We start from the raw sequence: 12,908 nt of genomic DNA on the forward strand, positions 1-12,908 counted from the left end.
CTGATTGAGTGTAGCCTGGAAGAGAACATCCCATAGGTGTGGAGGTGATGCAGCCCTGTGCCCATGCATCTTTACTTGCTGCAGGGAGTGGAGATGGTGCTTAAAACCTGTTTGAAATTATTCCAGCGCAGGGTATGGGGAGAGGATGGCTGTTGGACCCCAGCCAATGTGGTGTGCCCAGTGGTCCCTCCATGTGAGGTTCCTACCCAGCTGCTGTGACCACAGGTCAGCTGCTCAGGTGGAGGATGTTGTTTCTATTCAGTCTATTCAAGGACCACAGGCAGGTTAAACTGCCTCCATCCAGTATCAGCTAGGAACATGCTTGAAAGCCCCAGGCTGGGCTTTCTCTGGCCCTTGCTAGCTGAGCTCTCCAGGAGCCTGCATCAGCAGAACATTGTTTTAGATCCGACTGCAATCCCAGAGCACATGAAAGGGCCCAGAGCGAGGTGAATCTGGGTGCTGCTCTGGTTCATTTTTGGTAAATGCCACTCTGCTGTTAAATATCATTTCCCCTGCAAGGCAGCAGTTGGTGTTGAACTAACTGGCAGTCAGAAAGCCACTGCTGAGCTAGAACTCCAGTCCTGTATTTTGCAGTAATTAGCAGGTTTGAGCATGTCCTTAGTTCAGCAAAATAAGCCAGGAGATGACACAAGACTGTCTTTTATGGTATTTATTTATTTAGAGAGTGTGCACGTGTTGTATTTCAGTGAATGTTTAGTGTTCCTGTTCACAGAGCTGAATCCGATTTAGTTTTACAGGAGGCAGCCCAGTTGTCCGTAGCAACCTGAAATTGATTTCCCCCCATGCCTACCAAAAGCTGTTCCCTCTTGAATCATCCCGTTAATTTAATACAGTGAACAGGATGTCCCTGCATGCAGAAACTAATTTTTTTAACCTAGGCAAAAAAAAGTCTTAGTTGAGCAACAACTCTGACTCTGTCTTTATTACCACTTGGCATTAGTCCTTTCCATGCCATTTTTGTGCTTCATTTCAGGCACTAGAGGCTATTACCAGTGGCAGTTAATCACCACTGCTGCTGCACGGAGACCTCCCCCTGCATGCTCTGGCCACCTCGGCTGCTTTGTCTTCGCGGCAGCAGGTCCCTCTTTGGCACGAAACCCCTCAGGCTGCCCTGCTCTCCTCAGCCTCTGCTGTGTGGGTTGGCCTGGTGTGTGTGGTTATGCCAAAAAATATATTTGTGATGTGTGTAGCATCAGTCCTGTGCTTTTTTCCCCTTACGAGCAGTGGTACTGGTGCATGGCTCTGGCAGTGGTGTGCATCGAGGAGTGGGACAAGTGCTCCTTGCAGTGGTGATGCTTTTCATCCCAACCTGAGGCAAAGGGACGAGGCATGCCACTGTTCAGGGCAATGACATTGTTGTTAAGAGTCCTGTCCGCCTTTTGCTAATTAGGGTGCTTAGGACCCGGAGCTGCTGGTGGCTCTGCTGCAGAGACCCAGTGCGAGAGAGGTGGCCGCCTTTGGCATAGTGCTGTCAGTGCATATAGCCTGGAGTGTATACAGGCCCAGAGATAACTACATGCTCTGTGTTGACCTTGGTGAATATTTTAAACTCAAAAAGCATTATAATACTGCTGCTTACAATCTTCTTTGACTTGTACCAGTTTGGCTCTGGTTTCTCGTGCTAGGTCTCTGCTTGTCAAAACCTCTTTTTGCAGATCTTTCCAGCTAAAGCAGTGGGGCTGATTCAGAGGAGGCTGGTTGAAAGGCGTTTGGGAAGAATGAGAACAACTGCAGTACTGTTTTGCTCCTATTTATAAAAGAAATCTGTGTCTTTGCCCTCTCTGTGGTGCCTGAGGGTTCCAAAGAAGTGACTTGCCTTGTCAGAGGAGTGCCAGGGATGAAGGATTTAGGGCATTTGTGGTTTTGCTATCTGGAAGAGCATTTGACGACGTTTTGAAAGAGCAACAGCTTGCACGTGGTCAGCAGAGACTGCTACCTTTTCCCACTGTTGCTTGCCCCTGGTTTTTGCACGCTGTTGGAAGACAGCACAGGCTTTCTCCTGTGCGCTTAGATGTTGCCCTGCTTGTTACAAAGCTGTGTGTTGGAGGAGGTGTTGCTGGGCCAGGCCAAGGTGTTCCATGCTAGCAGTTTTCCCAACAGAACTTGCCCCTGTTGACTCTTCCACATGAAAAGTGAGCTGCTGCTTGCATCTATGCTTAGGCCATTAGCACAAATCACAACAATCTGTGCTGTGAAATGTCTGCCTTGTCCTGGCTTGTTTTCTGAAAAGGAAAAAAAAAAAGTGCACGAAATCAATATGGCAGAGCCTTCAGTTGCGTGTTCACCTGCTGTCGCTTTGAGAGGAAACCATGTCACTCAACATGCCCGGTGTATGGCACTTGTTGAGAAGTTATTTAATCTTTCTGTTTTTTTCACATCAGTCAAAAAGTTGCTTTATTTAATGTGCATCATCTGAACATTTCACTGAATAAGCTACCCAAAAAGGTTAATCTGCAATTCCATACTGCTTTTACTGTCACATCCAACTGCTTCAAAGACAGTAACGAGTGTATCTCTAATGATTTTCAGATGCAGAGGTAGCGGAGGCATCTACTACTTTCAGGTGCGAAAACGGAGACTTACAAGGCCTGTTTTTTCAGAACACTTCATGTTCTGTAGTGCTGTATGTGGTTATAGTACAGTCTCAATTAGAGATTGGACAGAGAATCTCAATCCATGACTGCTAGTTCTTGTCTTGCCTGGGTGTGGTCTTTCTGTGCCTTTAATTAGCCAGAAAAGGCACAGCAATAAGTATCTGGGAAAAAATTGATATACCTTACATTCTTCTAACCATTCAGGAGGTTTATGGCAGAGGCATAAACAGGGTCTCATCTTTTAAAGTGATGCTCAGCTGCCAGACCACAAAGCATCCTTTCTGGTCTCCTTACCATGCTCCCCATCTTCTGAAACCTGAATGAAGGTGAAGCCGCCACTGTCCCACATGGTTGCAACATCCTTGTCCAGATGAAAGGCTTTCTTACTCCACTAGCAAGTAGAGTAGATGTTGCTCCAGGTCTCAGTGAGCTTCCATGTGTCCTTGTTTGCATTCCTCCCTCAGCAGGAGCACTGCCTGCCTGAGAGCTTGGTTTAGAGCTAGGTACAACCTGGCTGGGATATGCAGAAGGTCCTTGACTGTTGTCTGTAACTTCCGACAGCGGGATATTTGTAATTTAAACGCTTGCTCCCAAAAGTATCAAAGGAACTAAGGCCACTTTTCAGCATGAACATGAAAGGCTTTTGTGCACTTAGTGCAGCAAGGTTTGCCATGGAGAACAAAGGCTTTTGCTAATCGCTTCTAATGCCTTTCAAGTTTATGCCTCATTTTTTCCCCTTTTTCAGACAGCCTCCCAGAGTACTGAGGCTTCAGTCACTGACTCACCAAATAATTAACAGGAGGAGGACTCCATTTCTGAAACTTTTGAACACCTCTTTTAATTTTCTTAAACCAGCCAGTACCCTGGCCAAGTTCCAGTTCGTGTAATTACATTTGACCTAACTTAATCCCTTGGCAGTTTCAATTGCATGTGGTAGTCGTCTTGGCTCCCTGTCCTGGGCTGCCATTCAATGCTACTCCATGGATTTCAACAGCTCTCGTAATTCAGCTGTAGAAACGGGTGTATCTTCTTGGTGGAAGCACTCCTCGTACTTCCGTCTATTGCTAAAAATTCTTATCTCACTAGTATTTTGGGAGGTAACGTGTCTGATGCTGCAGATGATCTTGTTGAAGTCCTGGAGCTACTTTTACCCTTACAGATGGGCATGTATTTAAGATCTTTTATTAGTTGACTGTCATACATTTTGAGATTACTTTGAGTACCTTCATCTCCAGTGAAAGGCGTTTATTGTTCTGTCTCCTCAGCTACTGTATGCTGCTGTAGGGACATTATTGGTGGAAGTATTCCTCCTTAGCCTTGGAAACAGCACTTCTGTTATCAAATCTGTGCTAAATAGGAGCGTGCCACCTTCCTGTGATGACAGCAGTTGTGCTGGCTTAAGTGTTTGCATCGGTAAGAGTGGAAATGATTAAGGAAAGCAAAAGCCCAGGGCAGCTGAGAAGGATTGCAAAGGGAAGAAAAAAAACATCCCAAGTGGAAACTTGGAGATGGACAAAGTGCAGTAGGGAAAGGAATAGTCAGATGGATGGTGCATGCAAGAGAGAAGACGCTGAGTTGTTGCATTGGCACATCCTTATATGTGCAACAGGCATCTTGTTTTCACAGCAGATGGCAAATTCAGTATTCCTTGGCTTCAGCCCTTGGAAAAGGCATATTTGTTACAAAGCCACTTGATCCTTTGGGGATAGCAGCAGCCCCAGTTAAGGGCAGACAGGAATTTAAATGAAATGGGGTGCAAAAGGTGATCCACTGGTGAAAGATGCTGTTGTGGCAACTTGTCTGTTACTGTCTAGCTCGGTTTTTCTGAGGGCCTCCAAAAGTAATACGGCAAATGTATTACTGCTGGTCGCCCTTGTTGCTTGTTCCCTTTCATGAAATTTTGGATGTTTTTGTTAATCAGAGCTCTCTCCTGTGTTTCCAAACACTGCTCATGTAAATCCTTTCTTTATTCTTTCTTCATTGTCACCGAACCCTTGGGTTCAGAAGAAAAATTTCTTTTTGTTAGATGGAACATCCTGAAGTTTGGGAGGTAAGGACTGTTGTGAACATAGAAGTTACTTGATCTTTCATCAGACCTGGCCTTTGTCCTCTGGGTCTAACCCATAATTACACACATTGAAATCTCGGAGTAGACTAGAAGTCTTGCCTCTGTTGGTTTCAGTGACACTGTAAATAAAGTCACTGGTGGCAACACAGCGATTTGTCCTCTGTCACAGTGAATTAAGCTTTGGAGTCAGAGCTATCTGATTTTGATGTGTGCTGGGTATTGTTTATAGCTTGGCAGAACTTTCTGCAAAGTCAGTGAGCACTTTGTTTCCTAGAACACAAATTTATCAAACACTTACAGTGGCTGTCAGAGGAAATGTGTCCAAGTCTGAGTGGTGGCGCGTGATGTATCTACAGTTGTTGATACTGCTTTTGAAGACCTGTTCGAATGTTAAGTAATGGGGTGGAAGAAATTGCACTTCAGAGTTGTTGGTTTTTCCTTACTACCGGACCCTCTGACTACTATCCTAAAGACATCAAATCTTTTCTTTTTCTTGTTTCAGAATACTGTTTAACTGGGTGTGCCTGAATGCATCAGCCTTTGGATGTGAGCGTCTTCTCCTGAAACAGCCTTGTGATATCCTAGCTGCTTGTTCTCTTGGGGTAAGAAAAGAAATACACATGCAGAGACACAAGATTAAGAACGTGCTTTGAGCAGAAGCAGAATGACAGAGAGAGGGCAAGCCACACTGGTGCCTTGGCTTGTATATTTTGGAAATAGTGAACCTGTTGTGGAGAGAGGGAATAAGCTATAAATCTGCCCACTGTAGATAAGACAAATTATGAGTTTAAGTTGCAGCAAGAGAAGTTTAGATGAGACATTAGTAAGTTATCTCCTGCATTAAGAATAGCTGATCACTGGAGTGGATTGCCCGAGGATCTTAGGAAGTTTCAGTCACTGGACGAGTTTAAGAGCAAGTTAGCAAAGCTCCATCAGATATGCTTTTATGAGAACTGATCCTTCCATGTGGTGGGAAAGCGGACTAGATGCCTTCTGGATAGATGACAACCTGTTAATGGTTAGAAATTGGAGAATGTGAAATTCTTATCTTAACAACCTTAATCAAAACTGGTAAGGTAAAAGGCAAAGCTCAGTGTATCTGTGCAGAAGTTGCTGCCTGGTCTGATGATGAGCTTTGATGCAACAGCAATTAACTCCGGTCAGTGTCTTTGTTACCTGAATTGTGGTGGTGTTCCGGAGGGAAGCGTAAGATCATGAAAAAGGAGTTCAGTCATTGGCATGTAATGCAAACTTGTGATAAAAACAGGAGGTTATATCAATTCTGGTTCCTTTGTAGCAAGTTCCTGGGAGTTTGGATCTCTTCTGTCTTCCAGGGAGGGGCTTTACTCTTACTCTCAGGTAGGTAATATGATCTGTTTTATTGTGACATGAGAACCCAATGCTACAGATACAGGTGTACTGAGGGAATACATGAATATCATGTGGAACATGTTGACAGAAACCAATTTATTACTTTTCTTTTTTGTTTCCAGGGGCTGATGAGATGGTGGAGAGTTTAATTTTTCTTTTCTTGCTCTTCTGTTCTTGTTCGCCATTGTGTTTCTTTGTCCTGTCTTGACAGCGAACGCAGTAGGCTTTTTCTGTGTTTAAAAATGCTAGCTCACCAGCTGGGTCTTGAAATTATGTCCTGTAGATGGCTTATTTAGTTCCCTTGCATCTCCCTTCCCTAGCCTGGGCTCAGGCAATCTCTGAGCCATCGTGAGAGGAGCCGAGTTCAGGTGCTTCATCTTCCTTGGTCCAGTTAAGGATAGTGAGATGCCTGTCCTGTGTCTTAGGACTCCTGAAATTCAATGGGAAATTCTTCAACCTTCTGTTGGAGTTTGTTTGGGATTAGTTTGGTTTCTCTAATATTTACCTTTCATCCTTAATGTCAGCAAATACCGGTGTCTCCCCTGGAGTTATACTAGTGTCTTATTGTTTGTTATCATCTTCTGCTTAGCAGAGATAAGCTGTTGTGTCCCAGGGGTATAGGAACATGGAAGAAACTTTCAAATAGCTCTAAGAAATGCAGATGATGTCAAGAGAGAAATAAAGACATGCCTTTCTGAAGTCACCTTTGTGCATGATTTCTTTCTCTTTTTTTTTTCCCTCTTGAGCTTTTCAGTTCCTGCATCTATCTGCTCAAATCTTGAAAGCAAAATGCATTCATAGAAAGATAAAATTTACTGTGTGCCCCCCGAATTTTTGATCTCACTCAATTAAATAAATTGAAGACCTTGCAGTTCACCTTGTTGCAAGGACAGTTAATAAGTTGAGGGGTTGAGCCAATGGAAGTGATGGTTTTCCAGCCTTCTGCTTTGTTGTTGTTATTTTTTATGATTCTGACCTTTCGGACTGGTCGGGGTAAGATTATTTGCAGAGAATACTCCGTAAGTATGCCTGTCAGGACCAGAGTTAACATTCAAGCATTGCTGCTTAGCAAAAGAAAACAATATGCCACAGTTCAATTTAGATTCCCCTGCAGGGTTGAAAATAATGACAAGGCTCACTTAACATGGCAGAGACGAGTCCTGCCACCTTTATGGGAGTGCTTGCATTCTGGTCCCACAGCATATTGCAGCTATGTGCCTGGTTAACTTGCTGGCTGTGCCTGAAATTTGGCATCTAGCGTGTTGTGCTGGGGCTAACTTGGGGCAGAGGAACGCCGAGGTGTGTCTCCCAGCTAGCTCTCAGAGGTGCAAGCTCAGTTGACTATGTAGTCTTGATTTTTGCAACTGAAAATTCATTTTTCCTAATGCTGCACTCCTCGCTTACACCTACAAGCAAGGTTTTGTGGAGCTGCTCTAAGCTCCGTGGCCTTGCCCTCCATGTGCAAGCTGGTGTACATTGCAAATGTTGCTCAAGAAAGTCCCAGTGTGTCCTGGTGCGTTGTGAGTAGCACCCTGTGGGTTGCTCATTGTGATCTTGAAGTGCTTTGGGAATCTCAGATTTTGGTGGGCAGCCGGTTGGGTTTTCCCTGCTGTGACTATTCATCAAAACAGATCCTAGATGTCTCCCACCTAACATTTGCCACCAAGGAGGCTTGCAGTGTCCAGTAGCAAGAATCTTGCTTGTCTGTCAGAAAGTAGGCTGGTGATTATTGATGTTTCTGTGGTCCTGTCAGCAAAATTGTCTTCTGTGGGTGAGAGCAGCATGAGGAGTAAGCTGGCAGCCAGCACCTGCTATTTAAGCATTAATGTGCAGTGTCTGAAAACCACACCAGTCCGTTGTGTAGAAATGGTCTCTCTATAGAGCCTGGTCATGGATGTAAATATAGTTTGTCAGAAGCATGTGGCTCTTCTGAGGTTATTTTTTCCTCCTTTCATAGATGAGAAAGTGAAGGTGTTGAAGAGCTCTTGTCCTACCCACAGGAAAGTGCATGGCACTGGAGCCCTGAGGTCTGATACCTGTAGGTTTGGCCAAAAAAAAAAGCGCTACATGTGGTGAAAACCGGCTTGTTCCTTTGTTCCCGTCAACTGAGAAACCAGACTTGGATGTGTGGTGAAATAATGGTGCAAAATGCAATGCGACTTGTGGACAGTCGTGTGGCATCTCAGTGACAGATTCACTGCAGCAGCCTGGTGGCTCTGGGTCCAACGGCAACGCTGTAACTCGCAGTGAAACAGATGGCTCTAGTTCCTTGTCAGCATTGGCTGAAAAGTTTAACAATAAAATAAATAAATTAGTGTTGAGTCCCATCTTAAGATTCAAAAGCTGTTTCTCCAGCTCCTGTAAATAACTTAACCCTTTGCTGGATTTATCTGCCTTGCACATAAAACTAGAGATATTGGGAAAAATAGATGGCTACGTGTGGCAGAGCAGTACTTTTGCTGTGTGCTGCTGCACTCTTCCAATCCCAGGGTCCCTGCCATGAGTTGGGGAGAGATGTCTCCGCTCCCATGGATAGCTGCCATTCTCGAGGTGCCAAGGGGAAAAGCTCTGCAATATGCAAGAGTTTTGTGTGGCCCAGATGCTGACACTCTTTTTTTCTTATTCCAAAAACGAAAGGCAATTAGCAGCAGGGGTAATAGCCACCTTGAATTAAATTGTATGGAGGCATGAGAAGTAGCAGTGTATATTTGCAAATATCTATTGCATTTATATATTCCTCTTAAGAGACATGTTGGAGATGCCATATCCATAAATACTAATAAGGCTGTTTGATTCCAGTTTTCAGGTAAGATTAACATTTTATTGAGTATTATATCTGTCACATTCAATGCTTTAGTGTACCATCGTCTCAGGCTTATTAGCATAATTGCAGTGCTTAAGCAACAATAAAAAAATTCAACAGTAAAATAGCAGTTAGCACAGGCAATTTGTTATCAAAAGCTTTTACTTAAGGACAGCTTTTGAGCATATTTATTATCAAGTTAGGGCTATACATTATTTTTATTTAGAAAAACAAGAGGGAAACATTGTAGGATTTTTTTCTTTTTTTAATGGCTGAATCAGAAGGCTTGAAAATTGGTCACAGCCTTTTTCTCTGTTTCTTAAAAGTGCTCAGAAAATTTGCTTGGGGTGGGAAGATGAGATAATGAAACAAACCCAGGTCTGGAGCAGGGTCGTGATGCTAATAACGCAGCAGAACAATATCAGTAAGTCCTGATGCCATCTCAAGTGCTCTTCTAAAATCCCCTCACCACGTCCCAGGCTCTGAAGACACCATCCTCCCTCTCTGTAACTGATGGAACTGTCATCAGAGCAATGCAAGGACAGGGGTGGCCCAGCTTTGCACCCCAGTGGCGCCTGCAGACAAGGGGAGAGACTGGACAGGACCTGTGGGAAGATGGGACTTTGCTGTCAGTGCTGGTTGTTTTTGAGGTTGGAGCGGAGGAGTAGAGTGTGGCTTTGACAGCACTGCGTGCTCCTCCTGTTTCTGTTCTCCCTTTGGTGACATATAGGGGAACAGTCCTTTTCCAGAAAATCTGTAGTGGAGGTGTGAATATGCATGTGTTTGTGCACATGCACCTGCTTGTGCACATACATGCTTGTGTGCATGTACACACAGAAAATCCCTGTTGCCAGCATGGCAAAGTTTCATGTGTGTGTTTTAATTTTCAGCAAAAGGCATTTTGGGGGCAAATTTTCTGTGTGCACTTAAAATATGAAATTGGATCTCATAAATAAAGAAGTGAGTTTTAAACAGCACAAGAAGTCCTCAAAAGAAGAAGGTCCATCAAGAAAAACACAAGCATTTGGCAAGAGGAAGACTACTGCTGTGATTGCTCAGTGGTAAATGCAGACCTGAATCTTTTGCAGTTCTCTGAGGCGATAGCTGACAGGAACATGCAATGTGTCATATTCATCGAGTGAAATGTGCCCCCTTTTGTGTATGATTCCTTTGTGGGTGGAGAGTGTTTTCAGACTCCTCTGTGGAGTTGGCTCCTCCACACCCTTCAGTTTCTGCTTGACTTCTTCAGATCGTCATTGTCTGTCCTTATTGTTCTTCATACCTCTGTTCATGTTCCAGCATCCCTGTTCTCCTCCATGTCACTGAACCTTGGGATCTGTCTCCTCCTGTGTTTTCATCATCCTCCCTTGTCCTGGGTGACCTCCTCTACCTTGTGCTGCTTTTTCAGAGGTCACTCTGCCATCTTCATGATGGATGGCTAATGGTGGACGTGTCCCTCTTTGCCATTTCGGTGGTGCTCAACGCTCATGGTGAAGAGCTGCCACAGCCCTCACAATGCCTTGATCGGGCTTGCAGCCTGGACAAGCAAGAGGGCTAAACTTATTTGGATTTTTTTTCCTCCCAGTTTGACTGTTATCTAAACTCACCCCATGAGGAGAAGTGAAGGTAGCACTGTACTAGGGCAGAAGCTCATGTTCATAGTGAAACAGGATGTGCAAGCAGGTTGTAAGAATTGGGAAGGGAGCACATGGAAACAGGTGAAACTAAACTGGGCACATATTAGAGAAGTGATGTACTTGTGGGGTCCTCTTCACAAACACCCTGTTTTTTGAATATGTGAAATTTGAACGGAGCTGGTTGTTTCAGATCCTGTTTTGTGTTGGTTTTTTTTGGTGTTTTTTTTTTTTTTTGGGGGGTGCAAAACCCATGTTATTCTCCAGAGATAAACTGTGTGTTTGATTCCTGGGTAGCCATGAGTATTGCGTTGGTACACAGCTCACTCTCATGAAACTGCCTAGTACCGCATGGTGTTTGTACTTTCTGTCAACTAGAGAGCTTGGTGATGTTCTTGGGAAGAAGCAATACACAGAAACAGTCTGTGGAGAGCTAAATTTCCCGGGACCTTCGCTCATGGAAGTTTAGCTGTGATTTGAATTGCAGTTGAAATATCCGCTCTTCTGCCTCCATGGTCACCTCCAGGAACTTGGGACTTGTTGCTGCTCTCCCAAGAAGCAGCAGGTTCTTGCACAGTCCTGCAGGTCCCTACTACTGCTTCTTCTGGCTCTGCTCATCTGGGTTCAGTAGTGCCCAACACATCAGCTACTTGAGATCTCCTGCTTGCATCTAGACTTGTAGCTAGGAGTGGTGTGTGTCTTCTGCTGTGGCCAGGGAAGCAGCCTCCTAGGTGCCGTGCACAGGCAGAGGGTTCCCACAACCACAGGAGAAGCTGGGGGACCAGAGAAGGTGCTTTCTTGGGGTATTGACATAATTGAGGGCATTTCCCATGTGGCATCTATGTGAGATCTATAGTTCTTCAGCAACTTAGGTAGGAAGGGCCTTGCAGGTCTCTTGGGCAGCCCCTGGCTCGAAGCAGGGGTAGCATCAAGGTTGGATGAGGTTGCTCAGGGTTTGTCATGGCAGTGGTAGTCTGGTGTGATCTTGAGGGATGGTGATAGTGTGCGCCTTGGTCAAGAAGAGGAAACCTTTTGGGGGGGGCTTTGGAGACTGAAGTCTGGTGTCAAGGTAGTGGAGCAATGAGGTTTCTAGGAGAGGGTCTGTATGAACAGTGAGCTAAGAGCCAGAGTCTGCACTACAGTGGCACAGGTCCTGTATCGAACTTCCCTTGTGAAGCCTCTGCAGGACCAGTGCTGCTTGAGGCAGGCTGCCGCCATAGCCACTGGGGAACCCATGTGTCTTTTGTTCATGATGGTCGGGGAGGGATGATGGGAGGAGAGAGTTGGCGGCTGGAGCCAAGGCCACGCGTGAACGTGTCTTCCTTGAGGAGGAAAGTGTCTCCATGTTTCTTGCAGGGGAAGAAAGTTGGCTGAAAGAATTTAGTACTGATAAATGCCATAAAAATACTTACGCTGGAATTTGTAAAGCATGGAATATCTGTTCTTGACAGTGCTTTGATCATGTTGTGAGGCTTTTAAAATGATACTTCCATGAAATAAGTGAGATCCTTATGGCTGCAGGATTCCTTTCAGTGCCCTTTTTTCATGGAGCAAAAAAGCAAATTTCACAGGGAACATTACATGACTTGAAACACATATTTTAATGGTTAATATCAACCAAACAATGTTTTATTAGGTGCTAGAAAAATGTTCCAGTTACGTACCCCAGGAAGCAAAGCATTCCCATTTGCTTTTAAGCTTATGGGAGCTGTACTTTGGGGGGGGCGGGGAGGGGAGAGAAAAAAAGTCAAAAATTCATTGCTTGTATATTACTGTATTCAAAACCAAAACAAACATGGTGAAATGAGCTTAAACATTTTGAAGTTGTTGTCAGAAAATGGCTTTTTTGGGTTTTGTTTCCAGGCAGACAAGCCGGGATCAGTGTGTTTTCTGAGGGACATGGCAGTGAACAATTGTGAGACACTGACAATTTACTTTCCTCGGTTGCACTGCTTTAGATTGAATAAGTTTTTAGTCATCCGCTTTTCTCTGAGGGATCATCCTTTCCCCTTTCCTTGTTATTTTGGCAGGCTTCTGCCTGTTTAACTTCAAGCAGTTGCGTGTTTGCAGCTTAGATGTTGTGATGATGGCTATCTCTGGTGTTTTAAGGAGTGCAGAGAGCTCTGATCGCAGGGCCTGGGTCCTTTGCAGCCCAACACCTGGCAGGAGGATTTCTGCCCCTCTGCCTTCCTGCTACATGCAGGGGAAAAAAAACTCCTGGGCTGTGTTTGCAGAAACAGCCTGTAGGAGCAGCAGGAAGGAGGGAGAAACTGAAGAGATGTGGAATGAGGGGGTCTCCTTCTCTGCCACATTCACGTGTACGTACTTGGTGAATCCTTTCCTGCTGTTGCAGCCAGGAAGTCTGGCAGCTCCCAGCGGGATGCCAGGGCAGCCTCCTCGCTCCCATCTCCCCTTCC

General features: G+C 44.9%; 1 protein-coding gene across 6 annotated transcripts in view; it reads left to right on the top strand.

The window, feature by feature from the left end:
• The window catches only part of LPP (LIM domain containing preferred translocation partner in lipoma), a 356,036-nt gene that overhangs the window by 67,246 nt on the left and 275,882 nt on the right, over nt 1-12,908 (top strand). For all 6 annotated transcript variants that reach the window (XM_064457579.1, XM_064457578.1, XM_064457583.1 and 3 more), the window contains one exon: nt 5,186-5,285. The gene's annotated coding sequence lies outside the window, so the exon portion shown is untranslated. The remainder of the gene's footprint in view (nt 1-5,185; nt 5,286-12,908) is intronic.

Source organism: Phalacrocorax carbo, chromosome 7 (assembly GCF_963921805.1).
Source record: "Phalacrocorax carbo chromosome 7, bPhaCar2.1, whole genome shotgun sequence".
NCBI classification, from domain to species: domain Eukaryota; kingdom Metazoa; phylum Chordata; class Aves; order Suliformes; family Phalacrocoracidae; genus Phalacrocorax; species Phalacrocorax carbo.